Here is a 23,116-nt window from a genome sequence, read left to right on the forward strand (position 1 = left end):
CATTTATTGCCCATCCCTAATTGCCCTCGAGAAGGTGGTGGTGAGCCGCCTTCTTGAACCGCTGCAGTCTGTGTGGTGACGGTTCTCCCACTGGGAGTGTTGGAAAGTTATATGACCACTAGATGGAATTACAGCTGAGCAACATCCAAGCATACATACTTTCTTCTAGCAAGGGTTATTGGACACCAAGAGTGGGAACCCTAGTTAATTTTCCCTTTGCTAATGCATTGGGATACAGGCCAATTGTAACCCCTTCCCCACTGCTGCCACTGGCTGACGTCAGCTAACTCAACCCAACAACAACAACTTGCATTTATATAGCATCTTTAACGTAGTAAAACATCCCAAGGCACTTCACAGGAACGTTATCAGACAAAATTTGGCACCAAGCCACATAAAGAGATATTAGGACAGGTGACCAAAAGTTTGGTCAAAGAGGTAGGTTGTAAGGAATGGCTTAAAGGAGGTTAGAGAGGTAGAGAGGTTTACGGAGGGAATTCCAGAGCTTAGGGCCTAGGCAGCTGAAGGCACAGCTGCTAATGGTGGGGCGATGGAAATTAGGGATACATGAATTGGAGGAATGCAGAGATCTCAGAGGGTTGCAGGGCTGGAGGAGGTTACAGAGATGGGGAGATCACAGATTAGGATCACGCTTGGAACCTGTCTGGTCTAATGTCTGAAATTGAAAACTGAGGGCATCATCATACTTCTACTCTTCAATATTCAAACAGAGCATGCATTTTTCCTTGCAAGTGAACTGGTTCAAGGCTTCTGAGTGTGACAAGATAGAGGAAAACAGGTGCAAATAGGAGGACCAAGTGTAGAAATGACAGTAATAGAGTCATGAAATGGCACACAAAAGGAGGCAGTAGAGCTGGGAGATAAAGTACTCAACAAAATGTTCGAACAGGTGCAGGGAATTCTGCAGGTGAGTAAAATAGTAAGAAATTAACAAAAACAGTGTTCATGGGGCAATAAAGTAAAATGAAGAAAAGAGCAATAAAACTAATTGTCAGGGAAATAAATTAGGATGGAATAGAAAGAACGGAGCAGAAACAGAAAGGAGGAGTAAGAGGAAATGGATAAATTAAAAGTAATAGAGGAAGAGGGAAAAGACTAACAAAAAGAGGTGGAGGACAGAATAGGAAAATTTAAAATGAAGTTTTACACTACAGAGACCTAAAGTTACAGAAAAATTGATAGGATCGGCTTGCCTTTCTAAAACTGTTAAATGTATTTTATTAATTAAATGAATGTTATGATAACTAAATGTAAATACAATAGAACACGCTGAAACAATAGTAGAAGAACTAAAAGCCTATCACCAATAGCATCCACAACAACTTACAAGGAAACAGTGGTTCATATCTTTCTAAATAAAAATAACTGTCCATGCAAAATTGAGATTCTAAAAAAGCATATTGTCCCTCAGAGTTATTACAATTATATGTGATTCAAGTATGTTAAATGATTGTAGCTAAAGGACATCAGAAAACAAATTCTAAAAAGAATGTTTTGATTATAAGTGCTAAACCTGCCCTCAGATAACAGAAGTGGTCTTGAGTATGTAATGATGAACAATCTGTTTCTTCTGTAGCCATGGGAAAAAGATATTCACTCTATGTTATGTCCTCAAAACAGCCAATATTTGTGAACTTTTTTTTTGGAGCAAAACAATGTGATTGGCAGAAAAGTTATTGTGTATTAAAAAGTAGTCTTCACCTCTGCAATAGCTTTTAATAAAGGAACAACACCACCAAGATTATTGCTAGGGTAAATTGTTTTGTAAATTGTGGGGTGACTGCCCACAACAAATGCGTTAATTTCTATAGTCACCATGTGTAGTGTGATTTGAAAGAAAGACAGACTTCCATTTATATAGTACCTTTCATGACCTCAGGACGTCCCAAAGCACTTTTCTTGTTACCCAAGAACTACAATTTTGCATGAATAGTCTTGGGCACTGAAAATTTCAGTGTCTGCGTGTATCTGAGTGAGAACAAATCCCTTGCCACAAAAAAAACTTATCCCAGTTATTGCCCACTAACATGACAAAATATAGGCTACTGTTTGCTCTAAATTAATTTTCACAATCTATTCTTGCATGATGTACTGCTACAAATTGAACATGAGCCATTACAATGAAAATGACCCCTCTTCAATTTTGGAGTAAGTGCCTATGATCATTGGCTGGTATTGTCAAAGTGTACAGAATCTGTTTTCTGTTGTGCATCTGTTGTTATCAATCTTTATTTTCTGCAGGAATGGGGTTGGTCTGGGAAGAGGTTTTGAGATTGTGGGATCGATGCTCAAAGAAGCCAATACTGTTTAAAACATTAAGAACCTCAAACACTCTGTGGTAGGATGCCTCTTTGTAATGTCTGCAATGAAAGCATGGAATGTATTTTCTAACCCCATAGCATTGTGCAGCACATTCTGTTGAAGACCCATCAATTTCTTGTATAGAACCCTGGTTGGACCACAATCAAAAAAGATTCACAAGGATGATACCAGAACTGAAAGGATATCCTTATCTGGAAAGGTTGAACAGGCAGGGGCTCTTTTCTCTAGAAAAAAAAAGATGGCTGAGGGGTGACATGATAGGGTAGACATAGAGAAAATGTTTCCATTTGTGGGGGAGTCCAAAACTAGATAAAATATAAAATAGTCACCAATAAATCCAATAGGGAATTCCGGAGAAACTTCTTTACCCGAAGAGTGGTAAGAATGTGGAAAGCGCTACCACAAGGAATAGTTAAGGCAAATGGCATAGATGCATTCAAGGGTAAGCTAGATAAGCACAAGAGGGAGAAAGGAATAAGGGTATCCTGATAGGGATAGATGAAGTAGAGAAGGAGGAGGCTCATGTGGAGCATAAACCCCGGCATAGACCAGTTGGGTGGAATGGCCTGTTTCTGTGCTGTAGTTTTGATGTAAAAACACTTACCCCAAACCGAACCCTATTCCTGCAGAAAATAAGTACTGGAAAGAACAGACATAATGAAAAAAACAGCCTTTAACGGTCTGCAAGGAGATGAATAAGCTGCTCCCCATCAAATGTCTCAAAAGGTAAATACACCAAATTATGTAGTACTGAGCCATTCAGAGAAGGAAGGTTGCAGGTTCTGTCACTGGTCTGTGCTGTCAGTTGACAGGACATCAGGGGAATGCAACATTGGGCCTCAGCATCTCAGGAACTAAGGATAAATCTGTTCAGGTTCTTGCTTTTGATAACTATCAAATGACCCCTTTTAGAAAATCCAGATGACTGGATAGAAACACAGAATTTAAAAGGTGCTTGGATATGCACTTGAAGTGCCATAACCTACAAGGCTACAGACCAAGTGCTGAAAAGTGGGAGTAGGCTGGGTAGCTCTATTTCAACTGGCACAGACACGACGGGCCGAATGGCCTCCTTCTGTGCTGTATATTTTCTATGTTTCTATGTTTCAGATGACTGGATGTCAGATGAGGACAAGTTCACATCCACCTGAAATTTTCCCTTTGCCCACAACAGCAACAACTTGCATTTATATAGCACCTTTAAGGTAGTAAAATGTCCCAAGATGCTTCACAGGAGCATTAGCAAGCAAAATTTGACACCAAGCCACATAAGGAGATGTTAGGACAGGTGACCAAAAGCTTGGTCAAAGAGGTAGGTTTTAAGGGAGGAGAGAGAGAGGTAGAGACGCTCTGACACTCATTGTCTAAGCCTCATAAAAAGAGTGGCTGCTCGGACAAGGTCCAAGACGCCAACGCTTGTGAAAATGTACCACAGCACGAGACACCTCATCAGCAGTAAAGAAATAGGGGGAGAAACTGAGTTTAAAAAGTATCCACCACAGGAGCTAACTCAATGGTGCTCAATTTTCCATTCTTCTCGAGGAATAGTAACAGACTTCAGGAAGCCATAGACAGACTAGTGAAATGAGCTGACACATGGCAGATGAAATTTAACGCAGAGAAATGTGAAGTGATGAATTTTGGTCGGAAAAATGATGAGGCAATATAAACTAAATGGTACAATTTTAAAGGGGGTGCAGGAACAGAGATACCTGGGGGTGCACATGCACAAATCTTTGAAGGTGGCAGGACAAGTTGAGAAGGCTGTTAAAAAAGCATAGGGGATCCTGGGCTTTATTAATAGAGGTATAGAGTACAAAAGCAAGGAAGTTATGCTAAACCTTTATAAAGCACTGGTTAGGCCTCAGCTGGAGTACTGTGTTCAATTCTGGGCACCGCACTTTAGGAAGGATGTCATAACCTTAGAGAGGGTGCAGAAGAGATTTACTGGAATGGTGCCTGGGGTGAGGGACTTCAGTTATGTGGAGATACTGGAGAAGCTGGGGTGGTTCTCCTTAGAACAGAGAAGGCTAAGGAGAGATTGATAGAGGTGTTCAAGATCATGAACAGTTTTAATAGAGTAAATAAGGAGAAATTGTTTCCAATGGCAGAAGGGTTGGTAACCAGAGGACACAGATTTAAGGTGTGCGGCAAAAGAGCCAGGGGCGACATGAGGAAACATTTTTTTAAAACGCGGCGAGTTGTTATGATCTGGAATGCACTGCCTGAAAGGGTGGTGGAAGCAGGTTCAATAGTAACTTTCAAAAGGGAACTGGATAAATACTTGAAGGGAAAAAATTTACAGGGCTAAGGAGAAAGAGCAGGGGAACGCGATTAAATGGATAGCTCTTTCAAAGAGCCAGCAGTGGCATGATGGGCTGAATGGTCTCCTCCTGTGCTGTACCTACTATGAATGTAAGTAATCTTACAACACCAGTTTATAGTCCAACAGTTTTATTTGAAAATCACACGCTTTCGGAGGCTTTCTTCTTCGTCAGGTGATGCTACTATGATGCTACGAATATCAGTAGCCTCTGCTGGACATCTTCTTGACATTCTGCAAAGACCAGGAAATCACCATGTGCAAATTTCTGTGTTTAAATCAACTATTATATGGCATAACCCAATGACACGTCAGTGTGCGGTACTATTCACCACTGTAGGTTAAGAGGTTGCTGTTCTAGTTCTCATGTATTATTTGTTTAATAGGATCATAGACTAGATTCTGAAACAGGTTTGGCTTAAATTGTTGCCACTATTTTCTTCTAGAGGCTGAAATCTTGAGTGATTATTAAATGGGAAGGCAACAAAAGTCTTCTAAAGACATTGTATAATTACCCTTTGCTAAAACAAATGCCACGCCAACAGGCACCAGGAAACTTATACCCCAATTATGCAGCATGTTTGGTGTCGATGTGACATGGCTTTTCGCTCTACGTCCACTCAAAATGTGCAGTGCTGCTCTGCTGAACTGACATCTATGAGCAGTGCGGTGTTGATTGAGAAACTGCTTGGAAAAGGAAGTCACATGCAGTTAGCGTAATGAGGTTGTACATCGCCTGCACTACAGCTGCAGTCAGTATATAACCCAGATAAAAGTTTTTAAAAATATAACACAGGCAGACCACTGTATCGTCATCATTTCGTTTTATGATAGAGAAGAAATGGCCATCCATCACGCAGTTCTCTTTTATCGAGGGCTGGGTTTTCCGTCTATTCATAGTCAATGGTCACAAAATCTAGATCGGATATCTCACCAGACAGCAGTGCCCCCTGCATGTGATTGACTCGGCCTGCGCGGAGCAATGCCAGCCCCCCGCTCGGCCAGCGTAATCGGGGCTGTTCCTTCCCATTGCTGGTAAAAGTGCTACCAGTGTTGCACCTCTCGGTGCGATCTAGCCGAGGCATAACACGTACACACCTGTCACCCGGGGCACTGCCTGGACTGAATATAACTGGTAGTCGGCTTTCCCGCAAGTGGCAGCAACACGCAAATTATTTTTTTAAAAAACTGTTCTGTCCTGACAATACAGCCAACGTGGTTGTTTTCCCTTCACAAAGGGCGCTGAGACTTCCGCTTCCGCGATTCCAACAAGATCTGGCCTCGGTAACAGCGGTGACAGTCCCCTGGTGTTACCGCACTCGGCGGTAATCACTAACTCCAACACCTCGCCTCACATAGCACCACTTATTCTAATTGTGGATAGTGTCCTTTTCTCTTACACAAATTAACCAAGATCCCACCCTTCCTTATTTTAATAAAATACAGGTTGCTGAAATGCAGAATTTGACTCTCAAAACGTTTTAGTTCAATAATTTAACTTCAACTGATTGTAGAGAAGGTTGGCGAGAATTTTACAATTTTTCCAAAGCTAAGACAGATACTTGGAGGATACAGGTCTTTTGAGAAACAGAAATATTCCGATGCAACATGTTTTATATATAGAATACATGGTGGGTGGTAGCAATTTACTCCACCCACCACACCCCGCACCCACACGGTTTAAATGGAAAGCATTCTCAGTTGCAGCTTGAACTGAGAGTTTCCGAGTGCTACTGCGTCAGTTTAATGAGCTAAGATTATAAAGGTAATGTGGAAGTGCCTATTTATTATTCCTGAGTATTGCGAGGCAGTTTGGAGTGTATCCAGGAATCCAAGCAACCTCTGGGGCTCGGTGATCGAGGGCTTCACCCAGCTTCCAACCATCAATAACTAATATTTACATCACACTTGGCAGCAGTGTGTACACGTTTGAATCCTTCAAATTATATTTCAACACGGCGAAACTGGGTTTCGTGGAACACTGTTCCCGTATTTTAAATTATTTTATAACCTAAAAGTCACGAACATAACTTAATTGAATCACCTTTCCCGCGTCCATCATTTTCCACCTCTTAAAAATAATAAAAACGCCGAACAATTTATTAGGAGTATTGCCACATCCATCAAAACCGGTTTTCATACTTTATATCTCGGGCACGATTTCGTCTACAAGTCTTTCCCCGTTTGTTTTTTCTTCGGGTCCCCATATCCATTCAAAATGCACTAAGACAGGGGATCAAATTTTAGCTGTGCTCCTTGAATTTCGGGGACTATTATCAGCGTTATATTTAATATATGTACAACCGTTCAGCTGCAACAAAGAGTTAAAGATCTGTCCAGCCGGCAGGCGCTGATCGCGTGACACACGAGAATGAAAGAGACTTCCTCAAAAATGTTTCCTTTAGGCCATAAAACTCTTAGTTGCATCAGTTTATCACCGCTGTAGGGACTGGCACCAAACTACTTATGTTGTGCACGGCTTTATAGCAAGAGATTTAGTTTGATATCACAAAGGAAAGACAAAATTTACATTTCACATCGGCATATGATACACACATTCACATCCACACACTGCACTCACACCCTCCTTCAACTCCCACCTCACACCAACAATGGCTTACCTTCACTCATCAACTCTCTCACTCTGACTTATACACACTACATCCAACGACCACCCCACTCCCCACATGACCCCACCTACTCACACTTCCTTTTCTGTCTTCACTTCTCTCCTAGGTTATGACTAATGCTAAACTCCACTTCCACAGGCTCCTACAGCCTTGAGTATTCACCTAAAATATCAGTGAGTGCCCCAAGGCACTGAATGTCCCAAGGCACTTCACAGGAGCTTTATCAGACAAAATCTGACACCAAGCCAAAGAAGGAGACATTAGGGCAGTGACCAAAAGCTTAGTCAAAGAGGTAGGTATTAAGGCGTATCTTAAAAGGTGGTGAGGAGAGGTTTAGGGAGGAATTCCAAGGCTTAGGGTCTAGACGGCTAAAGGCAGCCAAGAGGCCAGAGTTGGAGGAATGCAGAGTTCTCGAAGGGTTGTAGGGCTGGAAGAGGCTCATCCAGGATTGGATGTTTGACAGGCAGTCTGACAACAGACGCAGTGAATAGGTGACTCCAGAGGTAATGGTGCGGGGGTGGGAAGAGAAGCTGTTGCAAGAGATTCTCTGTCTACAACTGGATAGGTAAGAGTGGAATCAAACGAGGGCAGTCCTACTCAGCTGGACAATGGAGGAGAGTAGTTGGAGGAGGATGGTGTGGTCAACCATGTCAAAGGCTGCAGACAGGTAAGAAGTGAGGAGGAATAGTGCACCACAGTCACATGGGATATCGTGTGACTTTAATTAGGGCGTTTAAGTGCTGTAAAGGCAGCAGAAATCTGATCGAAGAGGTTCAAACATGATGTTATGGGAAAGATGGGCATGGATTTTGCAGGCAACAACAGTCAAGGACTTTGGAAAGGAAAGGGAGGTTGCAGATGGGGTGGTAGTTTACAAGGACAAAGGGGTCAAGGGTAGGTTTTTTGAGGAGCGAGTTGATGACGGGAGATTTGAAAGGGAGAGGGACAGTGTCTGAGGAGAAGGAACCCTTTACAATATCAGCTAGCATGGGGGCCAGGAGGGATGTTGGGTGGTCAGCAGTCTAGTGGGAATAGGGTCGAGAGAGAGCAGGAGATGGGACTCGTGGACAAGATGAGCTCAGAAGGCATGAAGGGAGGTAGGAGAAAAACCAGAGAAAGATAGTTAGTGGCTAAGTAAAGAAGTTAAGGATAGTATTAGATTAAAAGAAGAGGCTTATAATGTTGCCAAGAAGAGTGGTAAGCCTGAGGATTGGAAGAGTTTTAGAAACCAGCAAACAATGACCAAAAAATTGATAACGAGGGGGAAAATAGAACATGAGAGTAAACTAGCAAGAAATATAAGAACAGATTGTAAGAGCTTCTACCAGTATGTAAAAAGGAAGAGAGTAGCTAAAGTAAACGTGGGTCCCTTAGAGGCTGAGACAGGAGAAATTATAAGGAAATGGCAGAGACATTAAACAAATATTTTGTATCTGTCTTCACAGCAGAAGATACAAAAAACATACCAGAAATAGTGGGGAACCAAAGGTGTAATGAGAGTGAGGAACTTAAAGTAGTTAATATTAGTAAATAAAAAGTACTGGAGAAATTAATGGGACTAAAAGCCAACAAATTGCCTGGACCTGATGGCCTACATCCTAGGTTCTAAAAGAGTTGGCTGCCGAGATAGTGGATGCATTGGCTGTGATCTTCCAAAATTCCTTAGATTCTAGAACGGTCCCTGTGGATTGGAAGGTAGAAAATGTTACCTTGCTATTCAAGAAAGAAGGGAGAGAGAAAACAGGGAACTGCAGCCCAGTTAGCCTGACATCAGTAGTCGGGAAAATGCTGGAATCCATTATTAAGGATGTGGTATGGGGCACTTGGAAAATCATAATATGATTAGGCAGAGTCAACATGGTTTTATGAAAGGGAAATCATGTTTGACAAATCTGTTATAGTTTTTTGAGTATGTAACTAGCAGGGTAAATAAAGGGGAACCAGTGGATGTAGTCTAATTGGATTTTCAAAAGGCATTTGATAAGGTACCACACAAAACATTGTTACACATGATAAGGGCTCATGGGGTTGGGGGTAATATATTGGCATGAACAGAGGATTGGTTAACGGACAGAAAACAGAGAGTAGGAATAAAGGGGTCATTTTCAGGTTGGCAGGCTGTAACTAGTGGGGTGCCGCAAGGATTAGTGTTTGGGCCTCAGCTATTTACAATCTATATTAATGACTTAGATGAAGGGGCCGAGTGTAATGTATCCAAGTTTGCTGACGATACAAAGGCAGGTGGGAAAGTAAGCTGTGAGGACACAAAGAGTCTGCAAAGGGATATAGACAGGTTAAGTGAGTGGGCAAGAAGTTGGCAGAGGGAGATAATGTGGGGAAATGTGAGGTTATTCATTTTGGTATGAAGAATAGAAAAACAGAATATTTTTTTTAAAATGGTGAGAAACTATTAAATGTTGGTGTTCAGAGGGATTTCGATGCCTTGTACACGAAACGCAGAAAGTTAACATGCAGGTACAGCAAGCAATTAGGAAGGCAAATGCTATGTTGGCCTTTATTGCAAGGGGGTTGGAGTATAAGAGTAAAGAAGTCTTGCTGAAATTGTACAGGTCTTTAGCGAGACCACACCTGGAGTACAGTGCACAGTTTTGGTCTCCTTACCTAGGGAAGGAAATACCTGCCTTAGAAGGTTCACTAGATTGATTTCTGGGATGAGAAGGTTGTCCTATGAGGAGAGATTGAGTAGAATGGGCCTATACTTTCTAGAGTTCAGAAGAATGAGAGGTGATCTCATTGAAACATACAAGATTCTGAGAGGACTTGACAGGGTAGATGCTGAGAGGCTGTTTCCCTTGGCGGGAAAGTCTAGAACTAGGGGGCATAGTCTCAGGATAAGGGGTTGGCGATTTAGGACTTAGATGAGGAGAAATTTCTTCATTCAGAGGGTTGTGAATCTTTGGAATTCTCTACCCCAGAGGGCTGTGGATGCTGAGTCATTGAGTATATTCAAGGTTGAGATCGATAGATTTTTGGACTCGAAGGGAATCAAGGAATTTGGGGATGGGGTGGGAAAGCAGAGTTGAGGTCGAAGATCAGCTGTGATATTGAATGGTGGAGCAGGCTACTATGGCCTACTCCTGCTCCTATTTCTTATGTTCTTCAGCTGCGAGTTCAGGGCTAGGGCAAGGGAAGGATGTGGCAGAGGCAGCTGAATGGATGGTTTCAATCTTAGTGACAAAGAAGTCCAGAGCTCCTTGCACATTATCAGAGGGTGGAGGGGGCAAAGGAGAAGGGTGGTAGTGGAGAAAAGAAGCTGGGGTTATCTTTGCATTCCAGGATGATCCTTGAGTAGTGAACAGGACCAGATAGTGTTTGATGTGGTCCAGCCAGATCTGGCGATGAATGGCTCGACAAGTTGCGCACCATAAACGTTCAAATCTGCATCCCTTGGACTTAAGGGAGTAAAGGGGAGGGTCATACCAAGTGGAATGACCAGAGTGAAGAGAGTAAGGGTTTTACTGAGGAAAAGGGCATCAAAGGTGGAAGTGAGGGTGTGATTGAGCAGATAGGTAGCTGCAGAAGCATCACGGTGAACAGAGGGCCAAAGGCTAGACAGTTGAGAGTTTGAAAGTGCCGTTGTAAGTGACTTAGGGGAGAGTTTTTTTCCCCCCAGGAACAGACGCAGAAGGAAGTGAGAAGGGGGCTGTGAGTGGTGGGGGATAAAAGGGAGTTATCAGAGATGGCCTTATCTCTGATTGAGGTGATGGGAACAGAGAGGCCACATCAATTTGTAAGATCGAGGAGGTGGCTGTGATTATGGGTAGGAGACATTTTGTACGGAGGGAGAGGTTAAGGAAGGACAAGAGGGCAGTGAACTCAGAGGCAAGAGGGCAAGGTGAGTTGAGATGGAGGTTGAAATCACCAAGAATGAGAAATCGCTCCGTGCAGAAGCTGAGGGAGGAAAGCAATGAAAATATCTTGTTGCAAAAGAGCATAGGGCTTGAGTGGGCGATAGAGAATGAGGATTTTAAGGGAGAGGCGGGAAGGGTGGAAAAAGGTGAGGTGCTCAGGGGAGAAGAAGATGCCAGAGGAATAGGTGGACAGACTAAGGTGAGATTTGATGATAAGGGATACACTGCCACCATGGTGGAAGGTATAGCCAGGCGGGGAGGTTTCAGTAAGGGGTAAGGTGTCATCACCCGTGACCCAAGTTTCCATCAAGGCCAAGATGTCATGCAATTATCCACAATAAGGTAATTGATGGCAAAGACCTTGTTTGCAAGTGAACGGATATTTTGGAAGGAGATGCGGAGAGGGCTGGTGGGAGGGATGAGTGGGATGGGAAGGAGGTTCATAAGATTTGCCCCCAGTGGGAGTGCTGGGTGGAAAGGTCAGAAAGAGAGTTGAATAGGGCTGCTGCTCATATGGAGGCAATGATGAGTACCTTGATTGGCCCTTCGAAGAATGCCAAGATAGGCAAAGAGAGAAGCTGTGGGCTGGTCCGAGAGGGTTTTAAGTCTGGGACAATGGCAAGAGGGTAGGAACGTAGTACATAGAGAGTGATGAAGGATTGGGGTAGGGATTTGGGGCGGGGGGTGCAAAATGAAACCAGGCAGACTGGGTAATAGGAAGGCAAGGAGCCAGGCGTGAAGGGCTCAAGAGGGGTAAAAAGAGAAGAAAAAGAAAAAGGGAGATAGAAGTAATGGGCTTGGTCTGGAGCAGCAGCCAAAATCCATACACAAATGGACACGGAAATGTAGGCATGATAAAGATTAGGATACATATATCCTAGTTGTAAATGGAGAATAGGGTGGAGACAATGAGGGAGTGTCCAAAGTTAAAGTTAGAGGTTCTGTGGTGAGATGAAATTGATTTGTAGATAAGATGGCATCACTGACAAACCGATGTCTGGGTTTGGAGACAGCTGTGCAGGGCGAGTGAGTCCAGGAACTGTTTGAGGGGCAGAGTATCAGTTGGCAAAAGCTTAGCTGATGGCCCTTCTGTAGGAGAAACATAATGAAACTATTGCTGCCCTTGGATGGGATCAATTAGATTCAGCATAGACCACAGTTAGAACCTTGGAACCTTCCTGCTTTGTATGGCTCAATAAAACACTATGCGGTGCATTCAACAACTGAGGCCCAATTGCGCATCTCTGGCACACATAAATGAACCCATACAAATCGAACTGCCTGACATAGATCACAGGTAGCACATCTATCAACCCCTGACACACATATGCATCACAACTACTCCCTCTCATATTTATTAATCACTAGTGTGGGTTATGGTTGCCAAGTCTGGTTGCATGTGTTCCTGGAAGTTTCATCACTTGACTTCCAACTTCCCTGTCCCTACAGTCTTGCCGTTAGTCACCTGACATGTCTATGCTTGTGGACCACCATCTTCCCACACCAATTAGAGAGCGAACAGACTTCATACCCGATTGGTTCATTCTTGACTGTCAGTCAAGCAGCCTTTTTTTCCCCCTCCATCTCCAATATTTTTATAACTAATAAAAGTCTTCAATTAAAAAATACACATTTTTTTAATGCCCATATGATTTTTCTCCTGGGTTGCGTGCAGCAGTGTCATGAGATTAATCTTTAATTCCTAGAGACTCCAGAATTATCCTGGAAGGTTGGCAACCCTAGTGTGGGTGGAATCTCTGCCAGATACAAGTACATAGCCAGACCCACAAAGTAATATACTGGTTAATAGGAGCTTTCAGGACAAACCAAGTACTTTGCGAGAGGCTGCTGTTGCTGGTATTAACTGTGCTTCCCACTATTTGTTCATCCTGTCTAGGCTGCCCTTAAGCTTTGTCCAGAACATATCTCCTCTTTTCACCCGCTGTTTCCCGCAGTAGCAGCTGCCTCTAGAATGGCTTTGGTTGGCAGGCAGCCCACTTAGTTCTGTGTTCACTTGATTCATAAGCCTGCACCACTTTGCCAGTTTTCCATGCTTGGCATTCTACTTACCTAACCAGCTTTTGCTCTTCTCACACTATCAGTGTCTCCTATATGTTTTTTATTTCTTTGATTTCTCCTGCGCATATCACTTCTGCCCTTTAACCATTTCCTGATCCCACCGTAGCACTTTACAGGTCATTCAATGCCTTTTCCTATGTATGTGGTCATATGTGTGTTTTCCCCCCTACATCTTGTTCTGTTCATCTGCAGTATTTCCGTTCTGAGACGTTAAGTGACTTGTGTTTTCTCGAGAGATGCTGCCTGACCTGCTGAGTGTCTTCAGTGTTTTCTGTTTTTGTATTTTAAGCTGTTACACTGTGATTCGGCCGTAGAACTGTACTGGGATTCTCCTCAGAAACCTGTCCAGGAACACTGTATGGGCACCTATTTGGAAGGTTTTCCCAACACAGTAGCCAAAAGTCTGTCAAAAAGGGTTAGAGCCAAAGCTTGCGAACCATCTGGTGGACAGAGAAGATTTCGACTTTTGATCGTGTCGTTTTGGTGGGCTTTTCCCACCTTTACCAAGGTCCGGTGTGAGTGGAAACTCCCTGCACCGGGTACGCTGACACATCGACCTTTCACAATAACACACATCATCGCACGCAAAACACGCCATCCCATACATATCAACCCTCAGAGCAGCAATTCACTCCTTCCCAATTAAGCCACCTCCCACCTCAGAGCGGCCCTATTGGCGAATCTTCTCGGTTAAAACCTTAGCTTCATCTGACACATGATGCTGCACAGGACAACATGCACCTAGGCAACATTCGTTCATTCATTCTGGAAAACTGCCCGAGTGTGAATAGATGTGTCTGAGAATAAGCATCATTACCAAGTTAACTCTTAAAAATCTATCATATTTTGAGATGTTGTCTTTGTGATGCAGGCAAGTAATTTCAGTACATTTTTTTAAAGTAGCATACATGTACAATTTCCATACTTGATTTTCACTGAGTTCCGAACTAGTCACCCTTTTACAAAAATGGGGGTGGGAGTGACAGAAAGTGCCTTTGTTTCACATAAACTAGTTCTTGGATGTTTACTGCAATTGAGATTGAACTAAATATTTTATAAACGGATCACGAATCGAATAAGCAAGTGACCTTCGTGCGGTCCATAAATGACCAAGTGACAGCCACAAAATGCTCCATCTAAATGACCTTTATCAGCTTCACTACAAGCATTGAGATACGTTTTTGCATTCAGTAATTTGTTAATCAACTCACACAATGCTATTGTATACCAGCGTGAAACGGTGCGAGCTACAGATTATGTCCGTTAAGATTTGTTTTAAAAATCCGTGAGATAGTATCACATTGGCTCTAAGCTTCAGTTTATAGCGCGGTCAGAGTCCCCTTCCTTAGCACTAGATAAAATCAGCACTGCCACCCAACCTCCGTCATAAGACAGACATGCTTCCTGCTGATTATAGAAGCAAGCTGTCTTTTATGACCTGTGATAAATCTACAGAGCACGCTTCATTAAAATACAGTGGAACATGCGGTTCCCATCAAGTCAGTTGCACTAACTGCAGTAAACGGTCAATTGGTGCATCGTATTCTGCATCACTTTCAGCTCTTTCTATCTCAAACATTAAAAGGGAGCGTGGTGCCCCAGAATGTTCGAGGTTGTTCGTCCTTTACGTAGAATCAGCGCCCCTCTGTATAAGTCCAATCTTCACAAAGCCGCTTTAAAAAGAGAATGTAAGTGGATCAACATTTTTTGAGTTCATTTATCTAAGCGCCTCCCCTTCCCCAGCACAAATGTGTACTCTTCAATGTTTGTCTAGCCTCGTAAAACAGCTGAGGTACATTCAATCTACAAACAGCACTAAATGGGTATGCCCTAATCCAGTTTAAGAAAGAAGATTAGTTCATTAATATTCATCAATATAACGCTCTAAAACATTTTACCAAACAACGTGTAGCATTCGGTAATGTAACCAAGCCGCTATCACGAGGTAACGCAATGTTGTGTTGTTTAAATGATAATTAGCATACTACACACTATTACATTTAGTCAAAAGTATATGTATCAGGCAGAAATGAATAAACTCAGCGAGGAAGTGAAGCTAATCACAAAATTAATTTTTGATATATAGTATTTATCTACCCTTTTTAGAGACACTGTTCTAATTGAGTTGAAGAAACATCCCTGCGTGCTACAGAGTAACGCATTTTATCATAGAGACAGTGTACTGACCACCAGAAAGAAAGCCAAAGCTGGCTAGCAAATGGAGCATGTATGCATGGTGTTTTACTCTGTGCAAACAGTGACCTACGGCACAGATTGATCACACTTTACACACTACAAATTAATGCATCTATCGTAAAATAATTGTATTGTGTAGGCAACAACTATCAGCAATACGCTTAGAGTCTCCTACAATGAAATATACACTGTGTGGCTGACACTTTTATCCACTGTAATTTGAACACACGTGATTGCATCCTACAGGTGAACTAACTTCCTCACGTACGTCCGAGGTTCCTAAGGCGAGGACGACATATTTCGACCATAAAAATGAACATATGCTAAGTGAGGATTAAACACACGGATATGTTATAATACTACCGCCATATTCACGTCTTCCTTACCTTACAGCTGTTAACGCCAATTTTCACGCCTAAAGGTTACACTGTTGCCTTCAATCATTAGGTTAATTCTCTACGATATCTGGGCCATACAAGTGCTAGTTATTCATGTTTGGTACTCTATAAAGCAGTGTAGCCAGGTCACGCCTCAAGGGAGCAGCTGAAAGCACGTGACACGTGTTCAAGTTTCCCCGCATGACCCCCGCCCCCCGTGGCCGCACTTCACCGTCGCAGGAATTCGTTCAAACTTCCCTCCTTTTTAATTAAAAAAAAAATCAACAAAAACGTCTAGGTCCCAAAATGGCTGCGTGCATTTTCACTGTCCGAGGTTTTCCCGCATGTGTTCTTTTTTTAAAACCTTTGAAACCCTGCCGCACATTATATACAAAACCTTGGAGAGTATAAATAAACAGTGACACATTCTGAATCGTTGGGCGATTCTGCCATCACGAGAGGCTCCTATAATCTACAATTTCAAATCTCTCCGTCTGATCTTTCAAATCGCAGGTCCATTAAACGTTTAGAACAGATGTCGTGCGATCCTTACAGGCTCCATAATTACCATGTAATTTGCTTGATGCTGGCAATACGTGCAAAGGACTCTGCGCTCTACACTCCTTTCCATTCCACTGACAAAAGATACAAATGGTATCGAAGGTCTAGTAAATTACAACGCAGTGTATAATAAAAGGTATAGCGCAGACCGATTAGGACTTTCTGGGGGCTAACTTCTTTCCAAACTGGCAGACTGTGTTTGTAAAATTAGTATCGTTGAGGGATAGTTTGGCAGCACACGTACATTTATAATGTTCTTGTCTGAGAGTTGCCTGTTCTAGAAACGGTCATATGTCTAGCAATGGATCTTCTAAAAGAATGAACACGTATTGACAGCTACTTCGCCGCAGTTTTTGAACCCAGCTTTTTGCAAATGTCTGAACATTTACATCTAATAACTTCGTGTCGACGGGGCTTTCACCAATGATTGTTGGCACTTGTCGGATTGTCTGTAGACCTAATCTTTCTATGCTTGTGCCAAGCTGATTGGCAAATGTTTGTAGGAAGGGTTTATTGCTGGTTAAAGTTTGTGCAGATGGCTGAATACATGGTTTTGACGTTGCACGGTGGAACACACTTAAAATCTGTACAAAAAAATCAAAGCCTGTTTAACATAGAAATACCTGCATTTTTACAGCGCTTTATCAATTTCCTCAGAAGGGTCTCAACGCGTTCCACATACAATGAATTACTTTGAAACCCAGTGACTTATACAAAATAAGGCTAGTTAATATGTTCTTGATGGTGTTGGTTAAGACGCCAGAACAACTCGATCTTCTTCCAGTAGTAGCACCACAGGATCTACAACGTCCGTCGGTACCCCCTGAACAGGCAGGTAGGGCCTCATCTCATCTGGTGAGCACCAATAATGCAGCAGTGGATCAGCACTGTACTGGAGTCAGATGGATTATGTGCCAAATTCTGGCATGGAGCTTAAAACAGAACCTTTTGACTGAGAAGCACAATGCTGCAAATTGAGTTAAGCTGGCCATAGTCACAACCAGAACGATTACGAATTTCCCAATCAACATTTCCAATCTCCCAGGAAGGCATATTTTCTGAGGCTCTGTTAGTAGTAGAGGACTCTTCCTTCAGAAAATTGGACTTGTGGCCACGCACACCAAATCCTGACCAGTAATTTTTAAATGTAAAAATGAAACTGCGCTATCAGCACGTATGAGCCTCATTTAAATCGATCCATTAAGTAAATATGGTCCCCTGACAGAATTGCCAACTATGGGTAAGAGGATGCCCACGGCATGCTGCTCACATGTTTTATTTACATGCATCAGGATTCTGGGGCCTGGCTGCTCAAGCAAGGCATCATGTTTATTGGATAAGGTTTTTTAAAATTTGTATTTCCTGTTGATTTTGTCCCATGCATTAGCTGCTTTTGTTGAGAACTCTGGCCTTTTTGATGCGAGTGCTTTTCTTTCCTTCAGTTTTTTGGTTGCTGCAGGCATTAAAATAGTACTGTTCAAAATGCTGAACATTGACATTCCTTGCCAGGTTCTGCATTTGCTGAATTCTAAATGAGGAAGAAAACTTCCTTTTCTGAAAGGAAACCACACAGTGGAGGGGGGGGGAGGAGAGAGAGGGTGCAAGAGGAAAGGGACAGGGTAGAGAGAAGGGGGGGCAGGCTGGAGAGGGAGAGAGAGAGAGAGAATGGGGGAGCGGGAGGGAGAGGGAGAGAGAACAGGGGGGGCGGGTGTGAGAGCGTGAGAGAGAATGGGGAGCGGGTGGGAGAGGGAGAAAGAGAACGGCGAGCGGGCGGGAGAGGGAGAGAAAGGGGAAGCAGACTGGAGGGGAGAGAGAGAGAGAGAACGGGGAAGCAGACTGGAGGGGGGGAGAGAGAGAGAGAACAGGGGGGTGAGCATGAGAGAGAGAGAGAGAACGGGGGGTGGGTGTGAGAGGGAGAGAAATGAGGCAGGAGGGAGAGAGAGGAGGTGAGCGGGAGAGGGAGGGAGAGAGAGAGAAAGGGGGGGCGGGCAGGAGAGGGAGAGAGAGAGAAAGGGGGAGGCGGGCAGACGGGAGAGGGAGAGAGCGAGAATGGAGGAGCAGGCGTGAGGGGGGGAGAGAGAGAAAGGTGGCAGGCGGGAGAGGGAGACGGGAGGTGGGCAGGGGAGGGAAAAAGAAAGAGGAGAGAGAGCAAGGGGGCGGGAGAGGGAGAGATGAGGGGGCGGGCGGGAGAGGGAGGGAGGGAGAGATGGGCGGGCGGGAGACGGAGAGATAGGTGAGGCAGGTGGGAGAGAAGGGGGGAAGAGAGAAAGAGGGGTGAGCGGGAGAGAGAGAGAGAAATGGGGCAGGTGGGCAAGAGAGAGAGAGAGAAAGGGGGGTGGGAGAGAGAGAGAGAGAAAGGGGGTGGGAGAGAGAGAAAGAAAGGGGACGGGTGAGAGAGACTAAGAGAGAAAAAGGTGAGAGAGAGAGAGAAAGGTGGCGAGCGAGAGGGAGAGAAAGGGGCGGGTGAGAGAGAGTAAGAGAGAGAAAGCGGGCGGGCGAGAGAGAGAGAAAGGTGGCGGGCGAGAGAATGAGAGGGAGAGAAAGGGGGCGGGTGAGAGAGAGAGAAAGGGGGCGGGTGAGAGAGAGTGAGAGAGAGAAAGGGGGCAGGTGAGAGAGAGTGAGAGAGAGAAAGGGGGTGGACTAGAGAGAGTGAGAGAGAGCGAGAATGGGGGGCAGGCAGGAGAGAGTGAGAAACGGGGGCAGGCAGCAGAGGGAGAGAAAGGGGGGCAGGCGAGAGAGGGAGAGAGAGAAAGGGGGGCAGGCGAGAGAGGGAGAGAGAGAAAGGGGGGCAGGCGAGAGAGGGAGAGAGAGAAAGGGGGGCAGGTGAGAGAGGGAGAGAGAGAAAGGGGGCAGGCGAGAGAGGGAGAGAGAGAAAGGGGGGCAGGCGAGAGAGGGAGAGAGAGAGAAAGGGGGGCAGGTGAGAGAGGGAGAGAGAGAGAAAGGGGGGCAGGCGAGAGAGGGAGAGAGAGAGAAAGAGAAAGGGGGGCAGCCGAGAGAGAGAAAGGGGGGCAGGAGAGAGAGAGAGAGAAAGGGGGGCAGGCGAGAGAGAGAAAGGGGGGCAGGCGAGAGAGAGAAAGGGGGGCAGGCGAGAGAGAGAAAGGGGGGCAGGCGAGAGAGAGAGAGAGAAAGGGGGTGGGATAGGGAGAGAAGGGGGTGGGCTGGAGAGAGAGTGAGAAATGGGGTGCGTGTGAGTGAAAGGGAAGCGGCAGGAGAGATAGTGAAAGGTGCAGGAGAGAGAGGATGGGGAGGGGGCGGGAGGAGGAAGGAGTGGGGGTAGAGGGGGGAAGGAGGGGAAGACGGGGCGGGAGAGAGGGAGGAGGGGCAGGAGAGAGAGAGAGAGAGAAAGGGGGCAGCAGAGAGAGGGGGAGAGGGAGGAGCAGAGGGTGGGGGTAGGAGAGGTGGGTGGAGAGAGAAAGGGAGCAGGGAGAGGGAGAGGTAGGTGGAGAGGGAGAGGGAGAGGTGGTTGGAGAGGGAGCAGGGGAGGAGAGGGAGAGGTGGGTGGAGATGGAGAGGGAGCAGGGGGAGGAGAGGGAGAGAGAGACAGCAGGAGGAGAGGGCGAGAGGGAGCTGGGGGAAGAGGGAGAGGGAGGGCAGGGGGAGAAGAGGGAACATTGAAACATCAGAAATAGCTTTGTTACTGTAATATTGACAATAAATATTAAGTGCAAATCAATTCACATGAAAATAATCTTTTGTCTCTTTTTTTCTACCTTATTTCCTCACTTTCTCTCTGCCCTATTATTTATGTTAACTTCTTCCTACCTACTCTGACATTTTTTTGGTATTGATTTTAACTTCAAATTTTTTAACTTGGATTTCTTCTGCATCCCTGCTCCCACTGTCCATTTTAGATATCAGCACAATATTTGTTTTAAAAATAGTTTTTGATGCTTGAAAGCTAGCTTTGAAGACCAGTTCTCCAGCCAAAAAAAGGCCTAGATTCAGAGGATGGACATGTTTGTATCAAAGATGTAACTAGCCGGTCTTTCAAGTGAAAATCACATCCAAACATGGACGTGCTTGTGACTGGTGAGTAAGCTGGTTGGGGGCCCCTGCAGCCTGACGCTACTTGTCTGTAGGCCTCAGAGTTCCCTTCCCGCAGTAAGTATCCTTTTTTTATGGAGACTGAGCCCTATACCACCAGAGCATCTACTAGGGTTCCCAAAAGAGGAAGGCAATGCTAATAAAAGGAAATGGGAAGTTGTCCAACTAAAATCAATATTGGGTACTTCAAAATACAATCATCAAAATTGAATCAATAATGCAGTCAATCCTTTGACTTCCACAGGTTACGGAAAGCTTCCAGTGAACTGGTGGCCATAGCATGTTCATACTTTATGGTCACCCAGGCACATATCAAACACGGGCAAGCAGTAAGAGAGACCTTTCGCAGTGGTCATTCACATCATGAACTTACCACTGGTTGATTTAGCTAAATTTAGGAGCAAACCAAATAAGAAGTCCTCTGACCTGTTCTACCTATGACCAAAGAAAAAAAATGTTGCTGAGAAGTGCAGCAATAAATTAAGGAGGAGCCTCTTCAAATCGTGAAATAGGGGCTGTAACCTCTGACACTGCAAATGCAAATGAAAAACAATCTTTTACTAGCTGCAAAATGCACACACAGCTGGAACATCACTAAAGTGGTGTAGGTACTCATTGCCCACCACAGTGTCATGCATCAATCTCCAATCCAGTCTCCAGAGGTGCTGCAAAGCATCCCTAAAGAGTCTTCCACTGCAGACCTTTGCCTTTGACAGATGATAAAACCTCCCGTCAACCTCCCGTCCGGGGATGAGGGGGTGGACATATGAGGAGAGGTTGAGTAGATTGGGACTCTACTCATTGGAGTTCAGAAGAATGAGAGACGATCTTATTGAAACATATATGATTGTGAAGGGGCTTGATCGGGTGGATGCGGTAAGGATGTTCCCAAGGATGGGTGAAACTAGAACTAGGGGGCATAATCTTAGAATAAGGGGCTGCTCTTTCAAAACTGAGATGAGGAGAAACTTCATCATTAAATAAATTTAAAACAGAAATAGACAGTTTCCTCGAAGTAAAGGGAATTAGGGGTTACGGGGAGCGGGCAGGAAATTGGACATGAATTTAGATTTGAGGTTAGGATCAGATCAGCCATGATCTTATTGAATGGCGGAGCAGGCTCGAGGGGCCGATTGGCCTACTCCTGCTCCTATTTCTTATGTTCTTATGTTCTTAAGCAAAAATGAAGGCAAGGAAATGGAAAGTGTGCAGCAGCAATTAATATAGGAGATCCAGTGCTCAGGGGGTTAATGCTTAGACTAAGTTGTTAAAGACAATTGGGATGAAATCATATTGTGCAATATTGGCATGCAACATGTTAATGCATGGTATTATTTAATGCTGAAAGGCATCCCATCAAAATTCTGCTCACACAATCAGTTGATTTTTTTTTGAAGTGCCGCTTCCCCTGACTACTCAGAATTTATCCAGTTAGTAGTTGAGTAGTATAATTCAAGAAAGTATGCGCTAAATTATCTGATATTAGCCAACAGGGCAGTAGGGACTCTACAGTTGACCTCAGTCATGGGATAGGCCTAGGGTTTCTATTCCTGAATGCTATCTAGGATAGCAGATGGCACTGCACAGGTAAGGACAGGATTCGATTTGACTGCAATGCCCCTTCCGCAGCTGAACAGCTGGCTGAAAAATGACCACTTGGATAAGGTACCAGATTGTGACTGAAACTGTACCTCAGAAATAAGTGACTGTCTTCACAAGAGAAGGGAGAGGGGAGGTGAAATAAAACAGTACCCATCAGTTCTTAACTAAAAATAAATAGTTTGCTGTTATTACAATGCAACTTTTGTTCAGTCCTAAACTGAAATTTCTGGCACATCAGCATCAAATATGCTATAGAGGGGAACTGGGTGGCACAACTGGTTAGACACTGGCCTTTCAGTTCTGGCACTTGGGTTGAAATCCAGCATAGAATAATGAGATGAAATTCTCCATGTCTGTTGACTGTAAGGGTGTTTTGAGGGCCATATCAATCCAGTTGCTAGTGGGAATGGACCTACCATACAAAACTGACCCTGATTTGGTACTAAATGGCAATCTTATTTGGTGGTGGTGGGGGCACTAGATGGCTGATCTAGGCAATGGAAAAGCTGTCACTCTGAGTAAGTAGAGGATGTTCTTCTGAGGTTCGGGCAAAGTAGTAGGAACTCTGCATTTGGCTGTTTATACCTGATCTGCAAGTGTTTGATATTGACACTGAGTGGGGTGAAATTCAATTTTGGCAGGACGCAAAACGGACGGTAGAGAATTGGCCATCTGTTATACACCCCTTTCCATTGAAGTCAGTGGAAGGCGAAATTGGGCTGGGTATATAACAGCTGTCTGATTCACTACTGCCTGTTTTGCACCTCCACTGAAGTTGAATTTCACTGCCTGGGTGCTTGAAATGGGAAGAGTTCCATTCCCCAGCCCCCAAAAAATGCTATTGCTGGCTGGTATCATTTTTCCTTTGCACTGCTCTCTGGTACCACTAGTCTAATTCTACAATTGAAAGCAACAGAGTGCCAGTTCTTCTGAATTGGCAGAAAACTCACTGCAGTCAGAGACCAGTAAGCAACATACCAAGCATTTGGGCACACACATGCAGAACTTCAAGCAGCATAACTCCAGTTCCCAACTTGAATCATTACTCGAATGCAGGATAGTAATGCACTGCAAACTTCAGTGTAATAG

The 23,116-nt window shown here is 44.3% G+C and overlaps 1 protein-coding gene across 4 annotated transcripts in view; it reads right to left on the bottom strand.

The window, feature by feature from the left end:
• bcor (BCL6 corepressor) overlaps positions 1-23,116 on the bottom strand; it is a 274,104-nt gene that overhangs the window by 169,808 nt on the left and 81,180 nt on the right. The window contains exon 1 of one of the 4 annotated variants that reach the window (XM_067992879.1): positions 15,830-15,938. The exons of the other annotated variants lie outside the window; for them this stretch is intronic. The gene's annotated coding sequence lies outside the window, so the exon portion shown is untranslated. Of the gene's footprint in view, positions 1-15,829; positions 15,939-23,116 lie in introns of those variants that run through there. 4 annotated transcript variants of the gene reach the window in all.

This window comes from Heptranchias perlo, chromosome 11 (assembly GCF_035084215.1).
Source record: "Heptranchias perlo isolate sHepPer1 chromosome 11, sHepPer1.hap1, whole genome shotgun sequence".
In the NCBI taxonomy this organism is placed as follows: domain Eukaryota; kingdom Metazoa; phylum Chordata; class Chondrichthyes; order Hexanchiformes; family Hexanchidae; genus Heptranchias; species Heptranchias perlo.